Source organism: Colossoma macropomum, unplaced genomic scaffold, assembly GCF_904425465.1.
Source record: "Colossoma macropomum unplaced genomic scaffold, Colossoma_macropomum, whole genome shotgun sequence".
Lineage (NCBI taxonomy): Eukaryota > Metazoa > Chordata > Actinopteri > Characiformes > Serrasalmidae > Colossoma > Colossoma macropomum.
The window spans coordinates 37,868,638-37,884,477 of NW_023494788.1; the positions used below are offsets into that span (position 1 = coordinate 37,868,638).

Genomic DNA, 15,840 nt, shown 5'->3' on the forward strand with positions numbered 1-15,840 from the left:
GACTGTAAAGGAGTGCTACAGAATAGACTCCAGCACTAATGCAGACTTTAATATGGCTCCCTAGGTTCCCAAAGCCATTTATCATTACAGCAGCCTGAGTTTAAAGTGATGACAGCTCGCTGAATATTTATCATTGTTTCAGGAGCATTTATTTATTCATGTTTTTAATATTGTAATATGTGTAAGCAAATATTACCACCAGTGCTGTCAGAAAGCTCCACTCAGAGAAGATCCAGAAACAGTAAAGTGGGCTCTTCAGCGCGTATGGAGGTGTGAATGTGTGTTTATCTGTACTGGGAGCAAGACCATGTGTGTGTGTGTGTGTGTGTGTGTGTGTGTGTGCACCCATGCATGTGTGTTAGTGTTTGTAAATGAGAGTGTGTGCATGTGTGTGTGTGTGTGTGTGTGTGTGTGTGTTAGAGAAGGAGATTACAATGCTGAATTATTCATCTCCTTGTTGGAGTTAATGAGTGTGTTGTATCAGGGGTTTTGGTGTGTGTGTGTGTGTGTGTGTGTATGTGTGATAAAAGGATACGGGGTTCTTTATCTCTCCACCCTCACTGATAAACAGGGGTGCATTTCTCTGATTTACATATCTCACATACACTTACAGTCAGCGGTGGACATAAAGTATATGTGCTTTATTATATAATTGATGTTTTGCAACTAACCAAGTACTGTAAGAGAAACTTGCTGATGCGTTTGTTCAGCAGAGTTGATCACTGTAATGATCGTCTTACTGGAGAAAACAGTCCATCCTCTACAACTCGTACAGAAAGCAGCAGCACAGGTCCTCACAACACCAACACAGAGCTCATATCACCCCCAGTTTATACACTGCACTGACCACCTGGATCTTTTAGGAGAGAGATTTTAAAGCTCTGCTGCTTGTTTTAAAAGCTCTAAATGACCTTAAAGCTCCTGAATGTCTGTCTGTTTATGATCTTAGATCTGCAGATACTGACCTTCTGCAAACACCTTCAGTAAAATACAGAAAACGTGGAGAGACTCTTTCTGTTATTCAGCTTCTAAACTGTGGAGCTCAGTTCAACTTTTATTAGACAGTCAAGCTCAGTCCACATGTTTAAGAAACATTTAAAAACACATCTCAGCATTTAGTTGAAACTCTGTGTCACTTTGGTATTTATCTTTTTATCTGATCTGTGTCATAGTCATGATTTTTAAATTAATACTCATAGTTTCTTCTGTTACTGTTTTAAGTAGTAGTAGTGGTGGTAGTAATAACTAGCTACAGTTACATAAGTATGTGTACTTCAGCAAAACACTGATGGATTTGTTCTCTCCTGAGTATTTTCAAATCATAATGCTGTCACTTCTAGTTCAATATATTAGTGAGTAAAGAAACCTACTTTTTACTCAGTTATTATTTTTGTTGTTTACATTTAGTTATTAATTCGTTTTTGTGTTTCATTTCATTGCTTTGATGATAACATCTGTACGGGTGTGTGGTATAGACGGGTAGTACACATTTATTTTGTAGCATTTATTTATTTATTTATTTATTTATTTATTTATTATTCACTGGAATGTCAAACAGGTTCTAGATTTTAGCTGAGTAGGCATGTGGTACAAACTCCAATGTACTACATAGTTATTTTGCGAAGGACCAAGACAGTCAAGTAAATTACACTGAAAAGACTAACAGTTTCTAGATATTAAGCTGGTTAAATACAGAGTAAATTGTGTCATAATTATTAGGAATAATAAAGTTATAAACACCCTAAATTTCACCGCAATGTCACAAGTCTAAGCAGATAAATCAGAATCTCACACTTCATTTTACTAAGGACTCTTATTGTGGAGGGTGGGGCTAGGAGCCACCCCTGTGTGTGCATGAGTGGAGAGCTTGGACACATCTCTGACTCTGGAGTTTTAACATTTTTATTTTAGTCCTAAAAATTCCCAGAAAGTGCTGATAGATGCTGGATGTTCTAAGAAGTTCCACTGAAGTTCTATAAGTTACTTAGTAATTCAGTAGTTTTGGAACCCAATACTTCTGTGCTTCTACTCAAGTTGTTTTTTGTGAAGGTTCGATTTCCTACTGTTAATCGGAAATGCTAAATTGCCCCTAGGTGTGAGTGTGTGTGTGTGTGTGTGTGTGTGTGTGTGTGTGTGTGTTGTGTGTGCATGTGAATGTATTATATCTGTGTGTCTTCTCTGTGATGGACTGCCGATGTGTTGAGGGTGTTGTCTGCCTTCCACCCAATGAGTGTTGAGATAGCCTCCAGGCACCCCCATGACCCAGGAGGATAAGTGGCTTAGAAGATGAATGAATTAATGTAGTCAATATTTCACCCAAGGATCAATACTTTTTCTTTTCGTATGTGTTTAGGCTATACTTCTCACCTCTGATTATACCTAAGTGTTTTTTTTTTTTTTAAGTATCTGTGCTTTTATAGGGCACAGATACTTCCGTTATATTTCACAGTAACATATCCCGTTGTTTACTTCACTATTTCCTGCAACACGCTGTAAAGTAAAATAGATTTTCCACAATATACATAATAATGTGATACACTTTCACAAATAAGCCTTTTGCTGAATCTCTCCCCCTAAATACCCAGTGCATAATCTTAGTTTAGCAACTGTAACTAGGAAATGTTGGGGTATTTTTCAAATCAGACACCATTTCCCAGCAGTTATTTCACTGGCTACTTTATTGGAAATACCTGCCATGTGAACTCCACAAGTACTACATGAGAATTTCACCAGTTTTAAATCCTGCATAAGTCATTCAGAGTGGGTAGGTGTGAAATTTTGTTGATTGTTGATTGTAGAGACTCTGATTTCTTTACAGTGGTGGTGAAAGGAACCATACTGCGAAAAATGGTATCTTGTCGAATAAAATTATCATAAAATATAGTCAAGAAATCTAATATTTCTCCTGTTCATATTGTTGTAAACTTTTTATTTAAGATTATTTAACTTATTAGTGCAGGGGTCGCCATGACTACAACACAAAAATAGCTATTTTATTTACTACCCAAAACCACCAGTGAACCTACATGTGTCTTCTGAGTTTTATATGAATGTTGATAATGGTGAAATTCTAAAATGTAAAATAATACGTTTTCTTTGGAGACTATTTTGCCTCAGCCTGTATCCCTCCACCATGAATGGATTTTATGGCTAAAATCCTCTCAAAACTATTGTAAAGCTCATAAATCTCAGACACCAGGCAGCATATCCATAACCACTTTATTAATAACTTAGAGGTGGATATCTGGTTCCTATCACCACCACTGTGAACAATTCTGACTTGGTAAGTTTCTCTAGAACAGAGCATTTCACACCAAACCACTCTGAATGACTGTGTACATCTCAACCATTTCATTATGCAGATATTGACTGAAAAATCAGTGGATCTCCTATAGTAAGGGTTTGTTCTCTGTTGCTGCAGTAACAGCTTCTACCGTTATGGGAAGATGTTGGTACTTTGCTCTGAGGGCCATTGCACAATTTATCAGCCCTCCCTCTACACCATTCATCAATGAAAAGAGACCACCATAGTGCGTCAGAGTCAGCGTGAGTGTGTGTACTTTACAGACCAGAACGGTGTGTGTATGTGTGTCCATTTTTCTGACAGTAAGCAGGTACACTCTCATTAGTGCGGATTAGCTGAGACCTTCCTGCTGCCTGTGGCTTTACCCACAAGCATGACTCCAATGCCACTGTGTGTGTGTGTGTGTCCTGTCAGCCCTCAGTAAGCCTGTTATTCTTCAGCTTTGCACCGAGCACCTTCCGTAACTGTAGTGTCACGGCATAAAGCGCAGAATTCCTCAGTCTGACATCCTGCAATTACGGACTTCCAAAACATCCAAAATGACAGGCAAAGCAGGGAAGCATTGCAAATTCATAAAACAGCTGAGCCCTCTCGTCTCCAGTATACTTTGTTAAAACAAGGTTTTGCCTTGTCTCTCAATTCAGCCCCTCTGCACTATATTCCAGCTCTATACACTGTACTTTCACGCTATACACTAAATTCTAATACTATACCCTATATTCTTACACTGTACTCTTATGCTATACACTAAATTCTAATGCTATACACTATATTCTAACACTATGCACTACATTCCAGCTCTATATGCTGTACTCTTACACTGTATTCTAACACTGTACACTATTTTCTTACTCTTCACATATTATTGTTACACTATATTCTTATACTATACAGTATATTCTAACAATATACCCTATACACTATATTCTTATACTATACAGTATATTCTAACAATATACCCTATACACTATATTCTTACGCTATGCATTACATTCCTACACTGCACTCTCTACTTTATATAGACTACACACTATATACTAACATTTTACACTTGCACTATACACTATATGCTACACTGTATATTCTTACATTAAACACAATAGTCTAACACTATTACACAATACACAGTACTCTTAGACTATACACTATATTCTTAACTATGCTCCAACTCTATACATTCTAGGCTTGCACTATATTCTACCCCTGTTCACTATACTCTTACACTATACAATATGTTCTAACACTATACACTGTACTCTTATATTACACACTTTATTCTACTCCTGTTCACTATACTTTTATACTATACACTACTTTCTAACACAAGACACTACACTCTTACACTATACACTATGTTCTAACACAATACACTATACTCTAACACTATACACTATATTTTAACACAATACACTACACTTTTACACTATACACTGCATTCTAACACAATACACTACACTTTTACACTATACACTGCATTCTAACACAATACACTACACATTTACACTATACACTGCATTCTAACACAATACACTACAATTTTACACTATACACTGCATTCTAACACAATACACTACACTTTTACACTATACACTGCATTCTAACACAATACACTACACTTTTTTAACACTATACTATTACACTATACACTATGTTCTAACAAAATAGACTATTCTATTGCACTATACACTACACTCTCATGCTATACCATATATTTTAAAACAATACACTACACTCTTACCCTATACACTACATTCTAACACAATACACTGTACTATTACACTATACAATATATTCTAACACTACATACAATACTCTTACACTATACACTATATTCTAACTCAATACCCTATACTCTTACACTATGTTATGTGCTAATACTATGCACTATACTCTTATACTATACACTACACATTCTAACACTATACACTACACATTATATTCTGTATATATATTCTGTGTATATACACTACACTGTAATCTTATATTACACACCAAATAGTGACACTATATGATCTACACTATATTCTTACACAATGCACTGCATCTGTACACAGTAAACTACATTGTTACGCTACACCTTTTACACTCTTTACCCTGTAGACAATACACTATATTCTAACATTATACACTTATACTTTTTACCTTTTACTCTATGTACTTACACCATACACAACCTTACACCATACTCAACATGTAAACACAGCTAAAGTGATGTGCAGAGCGGTGTTCGCATCTGTGCACATCTTTGACAGTGGTGGGAGTGGTGAGGGAGGCCACAGATATATTTTCAGTGAGCTTGCTGAGTGCAAACAGTATGCAAGAATCCACACTTTATGTTTTAGTGGTTCTAGTACATCAATCAGGGTATCAATCAATTTCCCAGCATGAATACGGTGGTTGCGCCAAAAGTGGTTAGTACACTGCAGAAGCACTCACAGGTTGATGTTTGCATTGGTAAAAGTCCAGTCTCACTGACAGCTGCACCGTGCATCAAAGCTCATTGAATGACAAAACCCTCATTTTCAGTCTATTAACAGTGGCAAATAATCCCCTCCACTGGCTGCTTAACAGATGGGAAGAAACAATAGTCTTTCTGCCTCTCTCTTTTTTTCCTCCGCCGTCAGAGACTGAGGTTGGTGTTCTCGGAGCTCAGCTGCACAGGTGAACTAATTTCAGCGTGTGCCGTACCTGTAATTCTACAGAGGAAATGAGGAAAGGCTGACGGCGAGCTTTGAATTTTAATAATCCACATCTTTACCCCGAGACAAAGGGACCTACCAGTGATTTGCAAATGAACAGTCTGTCAGTCAGAATACAGCACGACTCTCGCAGGAGGGCGGTCCAGAGATACACACCCTCTCTCTCTCTCTCTCGCTCTCTCTCTCCCTCTCTTATACTAGACCCATCTTGAATTGAGTACCTCAAATCTGTAGTTTAATTCCAGTGCAAATAGTGTGTTGTAGCGCACTGTTAACCCTTTAACTGCTGCCTTATTGCTCAAACTAAAACATTTCCCATTTACCGCTAGGAATCATTCAGCATCTAATACACTCTTAAAAAGACGGTTCTCCAAGGGTTCTTTAGTAAAGACAGTGGTTCTACACTTTAGGAACCATGAAATGGTTCTTGACATGGTGAAATCATTCTTCAGATTGTTGTATATGGTTCTATATAGAACCTTTTTGAAAATTATTCTTTTTTAGCACCCAAAAGCATTCTATTGTTACAATCTTGACATTGTAACACAAGCAGAACCCTTTTTGATGTCATATAAAACCATATACAACACATCCTCCATCAATCTGAAGAAGCAGAAAAGTAGAACCCTTTTTGGTCATGTTTAAAGAACCATAAAAATGTTGATGTGTTCAAATGGTAATTTGAGTTGTTATGGTTTTATATATAATGACTGCCTTCACTAAAGAACCCTTGAAGAACCATTTTTTTTTTTTAAATGCAGGAATTATTCAGTATCTACCTTGAATTAATCATTGAATATTATGAAAAATTCTGTAACTACTTTGAATGATTTCGTATATACTATGAATTATTCAGTAATTACTGTGAATTATTCATTATCTACTATAGACTATTCAGGTCCACCATGAATTATTCATTAACTACTAAGAATTATTTATTGAATTATGATTAATTATTGAATATATGGTATGGATTATTCATAAATATTAAAATTATACAGTAACTCCTAAAATTAATCAAGAAGACTTGCCATGAACTATTTACTAATTACTGTGAATTATTTATATCTGCTATGAATTATTCAGTATCTACTATGAATCATCCAGTGTCTACTACAAATTGACCATATCTACCATTAATTATTCATTAAGTACCATAAATGATTTGTTAAATTATGAATTATTATTCAATATCTGCCCTGCGATGGACTGGTAACCTGTCCAGGGTGTATCCTGCCTTCCACCCAATGACTGCTGGGATAGGCTCCAGCTCCCCTCCTACCCAGAAAGATAAGCAGCTTAGAAGATGTGTGTGTGTGTGTGTGTGTGTGTGTGTGTGTGTGTGTGTGTGTGTGTGTTTGTGTGTTTGCGTGTGTGTGTGTGTGTGTGTATTCAATATGTGGCATGGATTATTCATGAACTACTAAAATTATTCAGTAACTACTAAAATTAATCAAGAAGAATTATAAATACTCAGTATCTGCTATGAATCATTCAGTAAGTGCTACAGTTTAATGGGTTGTAAATTTCTTAGGTACCTGAGAAAATGATCTGTTTATCTGGCCACTAACCATTAATTTGCTCTGAAAAACACCAGCATTAGAATCAAAACAAGCAACATTAATGCAAAAAGGGCTGATTTTATGCATGTAGGTGTTTTCAAAATCTCTCCTCAAGGAAGCCCAGTATTAATTGCAGTTACCATCTAGTACCTGATTTCTCTAATCAATACTTCATTAAATGGTGAAAGTGAACAAGGCTGTGTGGAGGAGAAACCTGTAGTCAAATTTTATTCTGCTTTCCAGCTCTACATTGAGAATTAAAATTGTTTGAACAAGCAGAAACACAGATATCATCCAGATAAATGGCTTTAAACAATTTACTTAGGAGACTTCTGCACAGTGCTGTGAACATGACTGAGTTGGAGTTACACGCCGCTGCAGCAGTGCCACACAGAGCCACCGTTTAACTCTCAGCAGAGCCGTCACACTTTTTAATTAACCCCGAGTCACACGCGGCCTTTGAGTGGACGGCCGGACGCCGGTCAGCTTTGAGCAGACTCTATTGAGGGCGTGAAAGATTTTCTGATAGAAACACACATACACGCGGCCACGGGGGCGATTGAGTGATCAGCGGATGAGGTTTGACCAGGGAGGTAACTCAGTGATGGGGTTATTCTGGGTCAGCCGACTCCTACACTCACGCACGCTTCGTCTTATACCTTCTCAGTATGTGGGGTCACGCATGAGTTCTATATGTATCGCATACATCTATGTATTTCTATGTAATAATAATAGATCCCATATATTGTATATACAGTATGATGCAAAAGTCAGAAACCTGCTTTCATATTTGTCATTTCCAGTCAAAACAGCCATTACATACAAGCTATTCATTTTTCAGGAGGAGGAGCTCAGATATGACTAATCCGCTTACATAACGTCAAAGTGGGGTTTCCAACTCAAGTTCGACAAATGATTAAAAGCTACAGAGAAAATGTGACTCCAAATAACCACCTGGAAGACCTGGTAGACACCAAAACTGTCCCCATCAGATAAACAGCACTTAAAGCTTTCATCTTTGAGAGAGAGGAGAAAATCAAGCTGCTTCAGATCTGAAAACATCCACAGGTGTTTCTGTCCATCCTTCCACTGTGAGAAGACAACTCAGCGCTATGGGTCTGAAAGGATGTGTAGCTGTCAAGAAGCCCTCAATAGACACAGAAGAGGAACATCTGCACTAAAAAAACAAAACTAGACTTCTGACATGTGGAGTGAAGTTGTATGGACTGCTAAGTCAATATTTGAGAATTTTCAAATTCTTCAGAAGGCAGAATGTAGCACCGAGGCAAAGAAAGTCAGGCATGGTGGAGGATCAGCGTAGTGTTGGGGATGTAGAACAACATCTGGAGTTGGCGGTTTGTTTCTGATTGAAGGCATCATGAATGCTGATAAGTATAAACAAATTTTGATACATTATGAAACATTCTTCTGGAAAACGTTTGATGGAGAAGCACTTCTTTCTACAGCAAGACAATGACCCTAAGCACACGGCTGAGAACAACAAGATATACTTCCAAAAAAGCAGAAGCTACAGAACAATGGACTGACCACCCCAGAGTGAATGTGTTTGGATTACTTCAGAAAATGATAAACCAGCTTCTAAGACTGAACTTTGGAGGTATGTCTGCAGATTTCTTTGAGAAACTGAAAATGAGTCTCCTGAAAAGCATGGAAGCTGTAATAAAGGTAAAGAGTGACACACTGAACACTCAGACATGTGATATTAGATTTAAACTGTAAAATATGAATATGTTTTAACTTGGGAACGTGAGTAACATGGTTGCCTTACATTTCTGAGTATAATGAACTAATAATAATAAAATATAATAATAAATTAACAGAACGTGTAACTCAGATTATTGTTATGTTAAATTACTATTAGAAGTTCAGTGAACTCAAATTGTAAGGCTACTACTTTTTTAAACTTAAAGCATTACATTTGTCACAGTGTAGTTGTTGAGACTTCTGTGTTATTTTCTGTTTAATATGTGATTTATGCTTTTTTCCTGACACTGAAAATTCAATAACTTGTTCTTAATGGTGGTCTCTGATTTTGCTCAACACTGTACATCCCCTGGCCACTTTATCAGAAACCCTTGTAGCCCCACCCAGCGTCACATGGGGGGGTTGCATGATTCGCAGAGGTGGGTACAGTAGTCTAAATCAATACTCAAGTAAAAGTATTGATATTTGGGTTAAACAATGACACAAAAAAGTAAAAATACCTTCAAATAAAACAGCTTGAGTTAAAGCACAAAAAAATACTTAAGTACTGAGTAATGTATAGAACTGTAGTGGAGCTTCTTAGAACATTCACCATCTATCAGCATGGGAAATGAAGTTTGTGTGGCTCTATTTCTCCCTTTTTTGATTATCTTGCTCAAAAATAAAGTGCTAAAGCTCCAGAGTCAGAGACATGACTAATCACAAAGCAGTACAGATGTTGTCAACAACAAAACTGAATAAAATTAAACACCAAAAAGAATTAGCAACTAAATATGAACAGCTAAAATGTAACTGAGTATAAAGTAGATTCCTTTACTCACTAATATACCCATGTAGAAGTAACAGTATAACAATTTGAAAACGCTCAGCAGAGAACAAATCCGTCAGTGTTTTACTGAAGTACATGTACTTAAAACCCACCTCTACTGATTGGCTCATTTCATAGTGGTGGCCCACGCTGAGCAGAACAGTGAACAATATCTGGTCAGTGGTGGTCATATGGTGGTCCCCACCACGGATGAACAAGGTGATAAACTGTGCAGTAACAGATGAGCTACAGTCTGTAACTGTACACCTACACAGTGGGAGGTGTTTCTGATATAATGTCCTGTGAGTGCAGATGCTAGGTAGGTGGACATAATAAAGGAAACACTGAGTGTAGGTTGTGAAATAATGGCTTCTCCACCCAAAACAGAGCCAAATAGACACACACTTACACACACACACACACACACACACACACACACACACACACGCACGCACACACGCACACACACGCACACACAGGCTCTCGCGCGCTCGATCCCGCCCCCACTCTTCTGTTACTCATTCCTCCTGCTGCCTGTAGGTGTCGCTCAGAGCCCGAGTGGACCCCGAGCTCGTGCGCTCAGCTTTAGCGCGAAGTGAATGGATGAAACACGGAGACGGAGAGGAGCAAAAGGTGCAAATTACCCCCATCTCCCCCATCTCTCTCTCTCTCTCTCTCTCTCTCTCTCTCTCTCATATATTTGTATGTTATATATCATATGTTTCTTCCTCTATTTTTCTGTTTTCTTTCTGTCTCTCTCACACCATATTTTTCTCTGATTCTCTTGTTCACTATCCTGTTGTTTTTTTTTTTCTCTTTCACGTGCCATAGCTCTCTTTCACGTTTCATCTCTGTCCCTTATTCTCTCTCTCTCTCTCTCTCTCTCTCTCTCTCTCTCTCTCTTTCTCTCTCTCTCACACACACACACACACACACACACACACACATACACACATACACGTTTCTTCTTCCATATCACCATTTCTTTCTGTTTCTTTCTCCTTTCCTGACTCTCTCTCTCGCTCTCTCTTTCATCTCTATCATTGCTTTTCATTCGTTTCCTCGCTTCCTCTAATTTTCTGTATCTGTTCCCCATCTCTTTCTTTCTCTCTATCTCATTCTTTTTCACTCCTGTTTCTCCTTCCTCTGTTCTTCTCTCTCTCTCTCTCTCTCTCTCTCTCTCTCTCTCTCTCTCTCTCTCTCTCTCTCTCTCTCGCCCCGAAACGAATTGAGTTTCATCATCCACGACAAACCAAACACGCGCGAGAATATGCGAAAGGAAGAAAGAAGGAAGAAAGGAAGGAGGAACGAGAAATAAAAGAAGAAGTGAAAGAGTGAAGAAAGAATGAGAGAAAGAGTAAAAAGATGAAGCAGGGTTTTCCTTACGGAAAAGTCTACATAAAAAAAAAACACAAAGCCCCGCCCCTTTCCTGACTCACAGCGAGAGAGAGAGAGAGAGAGAGAGAGAGAGAGAGAGAGAGTAGAGCGTGTGTGCGTGCGCGCTTGTGTGTGTGTGAGAGAGAGGGAGGGATTTCTCGCGCGCCGCTTCTCTCTCACTTTGGCTCAGTCTCTCCACGGTGCGGACGCACGAAGCGGAGCTGCGCGCGACCCGAGTAAAGCGGGAGAACCGGAGTGCGTTTAGAGTGCGCCGGAGTGTATGAGAGAGAGCGAGAGAGAGACAGAGAGGATGCGCGGCGTGTGAGGCGCTCTCGCGGGGAGAAAGAAGCGCTCGAGCGGCTCCATCCGGAGGACCAGCAGGTGGAAGGAGATACGCATACGCACGCGCTTTCACGCGCACGGACATAGGGACGGACGGACGGACGCGCGCGCGGGGATAGAGGGGAGGACGAGCGGCTCGGACTCAGCTTGGAGGTACACAGACGCGCGCGCGTCACTCTCACTGGAAACATTTGTGTTTTCTAATTTGTAACAGTGTTTTTTCACAGTAGAAACAGATCAGATACTCTGTTACTGATGAATGTGGCTGTGCAAGTTTTGTGTGGGATCTGTTCTAGAACCAAAGTCTGATCTAGATAGTCTAGATAACATGGTGAGCTGGTTCGACGGCGCATGAGGAGATCTGCTCCTCCTGCACCTGTCCGAGGTGCACCTGTCCGAGCAGGTCTCCTCAAGCGTCCTCGAACCAGCTCACCAGACGTACTGGGGTTGCTCTACTTGTGGGGACCTCTTTTGACTTCTGCATTAGCGGGACTGAGTAATAATACACCCTCGAACCAGCTCACAAAATACACTGGTGTTGCTGTATTTCTGGGGACCTCTTTTGACTTCTGTTTTAGTGTGGCTTAGTAGTAGTACACCCTCTGAACAGCTCATAAAATATGCTCGTGTTGCTATATTTGTGGGGACTTCCCTTGACTTATGTATTGCTCTAGCTTAGTAATAATATACCCTCGAACCAGCTCACCAAACATGCTGGTGTTGCTGTACTTGTGGGGACCTCCTTTGATTTATGTATTACTGTGGCTGAGTAATAATACAGTCTCAGACCAGCTCACCAAACATGCTTGTGTTGCTGTACTTGTGAGGACCTCCTTTGACTTCTCTATTACTGTGGTTGAGTAGTAATGCACCCTCAAACCAGTTCACCAAACATGCTGGTGTTGCTGTACTTGTGGGGACCTGTCCTGACTTCTGTATTACTGTGGCTGAGGAATAATATACCCTCGAACCAGCTCACCAAACGTGCTGGTGTTGCTGTACTTGTGGGGACCTGTCCTGACTTCTGCATTACTATGGCTGAGAAATAATGCACCCTGGAACCAGCTCACCAAACATGCTGGTGTTGCTGTACATGTGGGGACCTCCATTAGTGTGGCTGAGAAGTACTACACTCTCGAACCAGCTCACAAAATACGTTGGTGTTGCTGTATTTCAGGGGACCTCCCTTGACTTCTGTATTAGTGTGGCTTGGTAGTACTACACCCTTGAACCAGCTCACCAAATATGTTAGTGCTGCTACGCTTGCAAGGACTTCGGTAGTACCATAAGCCTCCAAGCTTAGTAACCAAAGGCTTTCTGCTTGTGGTAAAGAAAGGTCCTCACTTTGGTAGCAAAACAAGCATGCATACACAGTAATGCTGCTGTTTGTTCGGATTTAAGCACCTGTTGCTGTGTGAGTGTGTGTGGAATGGGGACTGAGCTGCCGGGCAGTGTGTGTGCGGGTGTGTGTGTGTCGGGGAATCTGGTCGAGCCCGTTCCTTCTTTCGCAGCTCTGCTCATAGCTGGACTTGTTTTTCAGGTTTGCATGTTTCGGTGTAGGACTTACTTGACTTCTCAATTCATTAAATATTCATATCAACATTATTATTATTATTTTTCATGATTTTATTAAATATTAATAATATTGTTATTATTAGTAGTAGTAGTAGTATTAACAATCTCTTCACAAAAAGCTCTCAAGTCTTTGTTATGGCTTCTCTTCAACAGTTTCCTAACTTGCTCAGGACAAAAGCATATGCTAATTAAACAGACAAATATGCAAATATGCAAATGTAAGCGTGCCATCTCCTATTGCACCGCTCGTATCCCTCTGAATGCTTCCGTTTGGCTCTACATCAGCGCCTTATTCTCTGCTGCGGAGAGAGAGAGAGCAGGTCGTGAGCGGGGTATTTTTGTGTAACCATAGATAGATTGATGACAAAATTTAAATAAGTAGCTGGGGCACGGTGTCTCTAACGCAGCGGAGCGGCGAGCGAGGAGCTTCAGTGGCTTTAACGATGAATTAAAATGAGCAGCTCGCTCTTCTGCCTCTTTGCAGCTCTTTTCTGTGTCAGCTTCGGGGCATTCCGGGTTGAAGGGGTTAATAGGGGTTAAGGCGCAAACAAAAAAAGAGGAATAAGTCGTTTTGGCACATACAGATCAGCGCATTTCACTTTTACGGGAAGGTTAAAGTGGTACAAGAGTGAACTGGATGATGTGATGATGAAAACAGCTCAGAAACTGAGAGAAAAGGAGCTCCTCTCGCTTTTTTGACGATGGTGAAAAGGTGTGATGCGGTTCAAGAAGCCTGCTGTTTGCAAATCTAGCCTTCCTCCAGTGTCCAGTGGGTTATTGTCATTGATTAGTGCTCATAATGAGGCCTTAAAGTTAGATAAGGTCTGGCATTTTGTCGCTATCAGTTGCTGTTTCCAGTTTTTGTGCTAAGATTTTTTATTTATTTAATTAAACATATTCTTGGGATTATTTTGAACCTGGTCATTTGCAGTCAGATTGCATCCCAGCCCGTCTTATCGCTTATTATAGGCAAAACATTTCCCCATGTGTTTTGCGTTGATAACCTCTGCCTTCTTTCCTTTTTTTTTCCCTTTTTTTCCCCCTTTTTTCCATGGTGTCAAACATTTCTGGTGGCCCGCTGCATATTTACCCATTACCACCCATAGCATTGCATTACATCTAATGCCGAACTCTCAAGCGAGAACGTTGTGACTCATTTTATGGCTTCATTAATCTAAGAGCGAGTCTCACAGTAGGAGAGGCGTCTAGACTTGGTCTCCGCCAGTGTGTGTGTGTCCTGTGACTGGCCCCTGTGCTCTGAATGACTGGACGGACTAATCTGGCTCCACAAAGGCTGCTGAATGAAATAATTAAAGTAATCCTCTGTGCCTGGTGGGGGTGGTGGGTGGTGGTAGGGGGCTGGGCCCATTCTGAACGGGTCAGCGAGTGTGATGAGGCCAGTTTAGCCGAACAAAAGTCTGGGTGTGAGCGTTTGGCCTGGGCGGTCCCGTCCTGTCCGACCTGCTGCCGCTGGTTTGTTAGTTTGCGACTTTATTAGTTTATTAGTTTATTGGTTTATTAGTTTATCCCTTTATTTGATCCCTATTAGCTGTGCTAAAGGCAACCTGGGGTGCACATTAGCATAAAAACATGCATCACTGCCGTAATCTCAGAAGCTGAACGTTATAGTGGTGCGTAGGTTTTTAAAATTTTGCAAAAAATGGACTAGAATTTGTTACACATGGTTATATGTGGGCTTTTTCTACAGATTACACCATGCTGTATGAATAATGTTACAAAATATTGGATGAAAAAGAAGCTAAGAGATTGTTTGACTCATAAAAAGCAATTGTAGTCGCATGTAAAGACGAGGCAACAAAGACTGCTCCCTACTCGACTGAGCGGAAGTGAGCGGCATAATTAAATTAAACGATATTTTCAGTGATTCACGCTACATGAATAATGAATTCTGTCCGATGTGATTGTGGGGGGTGGTGGTGATGGTGGTAGTGGGCGGGGGGGACTGTGTGAGCCGCCAGAGCTTGGCTGGGACGTGGGCCGAACTGCCGGACTGTCATCTCGGGTCCTGTTTTTGAACATGCTTATGCAATAAATGTGCGAGATGAGTGAGGAGTGAAGGCCGTGTCACATCAGAGAGAGAAAGAGAGAGAGAGAGAGGCCTGTGTGTCGCTATTCACACACATTGCATAACCCATAGACACAATGGGACGGCGTTTGTAATGTAAAAAGCGTGTAATGCACTCTATAGGGCGGTGTGAGTGCCCGTAGGTGAGTGTGGCCGTGACTGCACCAACATTTAATGTTCTTTTCTGCTTTTTTTGGTTAATGTGCCTTACGTGCAGCAGTAATGTGAGTTATGCAATAACAAGGACAGCATAAAAGCATAAAAGGAGTTTTTTCCACTCTGCTCTTCTGTCTGGCACTGTCTCTGCAGTTATTTTGACCAACATTTGAGCAATTTGAGGTTTTAAAAATGAGGCCAAACTA

General features: G+C 40.2%; 1 protein-coding gene across 2 annotated transcripts in view; it reads left to right on the forward strand.

The window, feature by feature from the left end:
• The first annotated feature begins 11,601 nt into the window (after nt 1-11,601).
• The window catches only part of pcdh1b (protocadherin 1b), a 237,217-nt gene continuing 232,978 nt past the window's right edge, over nt 11,602-15,840 (forward strand). The window contains exon 1 of one of the 2 annotated variants that reach the window (XM_036569300.1): nt 11,602-11,970. The gene's annotated coding sequence lies outside the window, so the exon portion shown is untranslated. The remainder of the gene's footprint in view (nt 11,971-15,840) is intronic. The other variant, XM_036569299.1, reaches the window with a different exon arrangement.